This window comes from Octopus bimaculoides, chromosome 6 (genome assembly GCF_001194135.2).
Source record: "Octopus bimaculoides isolate UCB-OBI-ISO-001 chromosome 6, ASM119413v2, whole genome shotgun sequence".
NCBI classification, from domain to species: Eukaryota; Metazoa; Mollusca; class Cephalopoda; order Octopoda; family Octopodidae; genus Octopus; species Octopus bimaculoides.
This window is the reverse complement of record NC_068986.1, coordinates 64611149-64615079: the sequence shown is the minus strand read 5'-3', so window position 1 is coordinate 64615079 and position 3931 is coordinate 64611149. Positions and strand designations below refer to the sequence as shown.

Sequence of the window (3931 nt, the reverse complement as noted above, 5' to 3'; positions counted from 1 at the left end):
ACATGCGTACACATATATACACGTGTATGTGTGTGTGATTATGCGTGTACGTGTGTTTGTGTGTGTGTGTGTAAATGTGCTGAAAAACATAGTCTAACCAGCACCTCAACAGGAAAACTCTCGACTTTCAAACACTTGAATATCCTGTTCTTGTCGTTGTAGTTAATACTGCTACTGTTTTTATTGTCGTTGTTGTTGCTACTGTTGATTGCGGTCAACCGGCAGTAGCAACTTGGCCGATTGTAGCTCATTCTGAAAAACAGAGAAGAGAGAACCACTCCAGATTTGTTCTCAATCCAAAAGTTATGCGAAGATTGTATACTACGTTATTCTATCTAGAGAAGCCCTTGCAGAGTAACGCACTTATTAGTTCGTTCAGTAAAATCACAACGAGTTGTAAAACAGGAACAAATAATTAGTTTCCTCTATCTACAAACGACGGAAACTATCGTAAATATACAAATTGAATGGAATAGTACGTTTCATTTCTGTGATTGACTGAAGCTTCTAGATTTTGCTTGAAAGTCAACATTTTATTGCCAAATATTCATCAATATTAAATAGCAACTGACATACTGTTGTTTTTAACTGGAGGTAAGTTCAAAAACCTTTTCTTCATTAGTTTACAGCACGAAATTATTTTCTTTATTTAATTGCTATTTTCTGTTTATTGTTGCTTTTGTTTTTTATGGCTGTCTAGCGTTTGTTATCCCCAGATGACAACTAGATTAAAAGCAATCCACTTGTCATCATCACACCTGTTAGGGTTTATTTTAATTATGTTGTCCATTGTGTCCTTTTCTTGATTAAGATGGTAGGGTGTGATTTGAGGACGATTTGATCGATATTTCTTGCAGCTCCTGTTTGTGGTTGTTAAAGTTGTTGAGCAAACTTATTATCAACAACGTTCCAATTGTGCCCGTCCTATCTTTTTTGCAGGTACAGTACTCTATTAAGAAAGTAGAGCGTTATTTGATGGAAGTTTAGAAACTGTTTCTCACAAATCGAGTAACAACATAGAATGTCCCTCGAGTGTTTTTGTCGTTCGTTTGCTTAGTATTTTCCTAACATTGCTATGATTGTAGTTACTTAATGTTGCCATTTACTGCTGAATATGTTGCAGAAACTTTGAACCACTAATGTTCTTGATGATTCGAGATTTTTGTTCGTTAGCAAGATTTTTGTTCCATAGCAGGATTTGATCTTAGCACTTCTTGTTAATGAAGGATATTCATTTTGTATACTATTTGCACTTGTTGGTACAGCAGTAAGATGTATCTAGAAAGGGTGCTTCTTTACAATTAGATAGATCCTGCCACGATTGTTAAGTACCTTAATTTTAGATACATTAGTGCAGGTATGGTGGTGTGGATAAGAAATTTGCTTTGCAACCACTGGGTTCCAGGTTTGATCATATTGCACAGAACCGTGGGCAAGTAGTATCGTTTACAATACATCAATATCATATGAGTTGAATTTGCTTCGTGGAAACAGTGCGGTAATCTGTCATATGTGTGTATGTATATGTATAAGGACATGTGTGCATGTGAGTTTGTCTGTGCATGATACAACACCACCAGTTATAAACCGATGCTATGTCAAAAGGTAACTTACCAGCTCGACAATTATGGATCAATAAAATAAATATTAGATTGAAACAATTACTAGAGCCGATATGGTCGACAAAATCCCTTGAAGGTGGTGCGTCAACATGCACAACACCAAAAGAGAACCAAGTAAAGGAATAAACGGTTCACAGCTGACGGGTTAATTACTGGTACATTACTGAGCTGGATTAATGAAGATTAAAAAAATAATAATCATAATTCATCAAATTTTAGCACGATGAAGTATTACTTTACATATTTTACTACTAAACACGCTATGATGTTTATGCTTTTCCTTAATCTATCAGAATGAACTATCTTCCTCCAAGAATTGAACAAAGTTTATAATAAAATTCCTTCTATTTTGGTTATATTTAATGTTAGTTCTACATGGTGGAACTCATTCATCACTAGGCTATTGACAGTAGTCGGAAAATAGCAATTAAATGTTTATCTGAAGACAAATTACTCGATGAGAAAGTGAACACATTAAACAGACTTGACTCAATGAAAATTGGCAATCTACATTGGTAATATAATTATATTTAATTTAAAAGAAAGTCTTCATAGACATAAGCTTCACTCTTTCACGCTGTCTTGCCTTAATAAGAACATTCAGTATATTTAAAGGCATACACCACCATGAATTGTTGCATTTTAGTTTCCTGAACAGTGCTGTAACTCATTACAGTTCTATATAAAATATGTATCATAATTGGGTATAATTCCAGGCTGTAGTACTGATCAGTTAAAGATTATTTCGTCAATTTAATAGTTGAATTATTGTTCTTTAGACATGAATAGACACGTGCAAACTAGTACTAGGCCCAGAAAATATTTTGATAATCAGTGTTCTTTCTGTTCTTTTACGTTCTTTTACTTGTTTCAGTTATTTGACTGCGGCCATGCTGGAGCAATGCCTTGAGGGGCTTCTTTCTGTTTCCGTCTACCAAGTTCCGCTCAAAAGGATTTGGTCGGCCCGAGGCTATAGCAGAAGACACTTACCAAATGTGTCACGTAGTGAGACTGAACCCGGAACCATGTGGTTGGGAAGCAAGCTTCTTACCACATAACCACGCCTGTTAAATACATGTGATTTACATATGGTTGAAATTATGCATACGCATGATGTGCCTATAAACAACAGGACAGAATGAAAGAACTAGAACGACATTTAACCAATAAAGGTGCCTCGCTTTACTTCTAGCCCGGAAAAAATGGTTACCGCATATTGTAGATCTGTGCCAGCCTCCACCCACCCTATCTGACTGGGTGTGGATATGTATCGTGATACAAGTGCACAACTATAGAAGCTCAGCATTATCAGTTATATCATCAAACGTTTTTATATAGTAGAGTTCATAGAAAAATTCAATAAATCTAATTGTGAGCAGTACAGAAAGTAACGTCTTCTACTTTACGTCTTCGCTTGATAGTAAGGAAGATAGAAAGAGTTGTCTCATTGCTCATTGACTGCACTCGAAGCGGACGCATTAAAAGTGGTGAGGAGGTGGAAAGATTGATGCAAGGATTAAATTTATTCAGCTCTTTTATTGATTAATTTTTGTAGGTGCAGATCATCACCAGTTTCTTTGTATTCTCGTTTTTTATCCAGGACAGTATAAACGAATAGTGATACATTTTACAAAATATAAAATGAACTTGAGTCATGACTAAAGAGAAATGAGAACTGACGAAGTTCAAGACTTTCTTCGAAGCATTGATGTTTCATTTTCTCACTTGATAACCTTCATAACTCCATAAGCGTGCAAGGCACTCTATCATTGTGCCTCGTGTCCTTCGCTTAACTTTGTGAATGACAAATGGATTAGAGGAAATTTCTTTGGGGACACCAAAATATTTCCATCAAACCTTAAGCACCTGCCAATATTCCTTAATAGGCTGTTATTCATACATAAAACCATTTTGGAAACATGTCTAACGATAAACCAGGTGTTTGTATTTTAGCCTTCAGATAATAACAAAGTTGTGACGATACCACAAAATGCGAGATTAGAGAGTTTAAGGAATAACATGAGGATAAGAAGAAGTCGTTAGACATACACATACACACACATACGCGCGCGCGCACACACATACTAGATAACTTAGGAATTAAAATACAAATGTAAATAGAGAAACAGCTTGATAGATAAATAGAAATATATACGGCGAAACACAACTATTTAATAACTAATTAAAAATGTATAAAACAGAGTTTATATATACATACATGCATGTATTATGCACACATGTATGTATATATATGTATGTATGTATGTATGTATGTATATATATATATATATATATATATATATATATAT

General features: G+C 34.8%; 1 protein-coding gene across 2 annotated transcripts in view; it reads left to right on the top strand.

Moving 5' to 3' along the window:
- Positions 1 to 258: 258 nt before the first annotated feature.
- The window catches only part of LOC106867596 (adhesion G protein-coupled receptor L4), a 364928-nt gene continuing 361255 nt past the window's right edge, over positions 259 to 3931 (top strand). For both annotated transcript variants that reach the window (XM_052968831.1, XM_052968828.1), the window contains exon 1: positions 259 to 594. The gene's annotated coding sequence lies outside the window, so the exon portion shown is untranslated. The remainder of the gene's footprint in view (positions 595 to 3931) is intronic.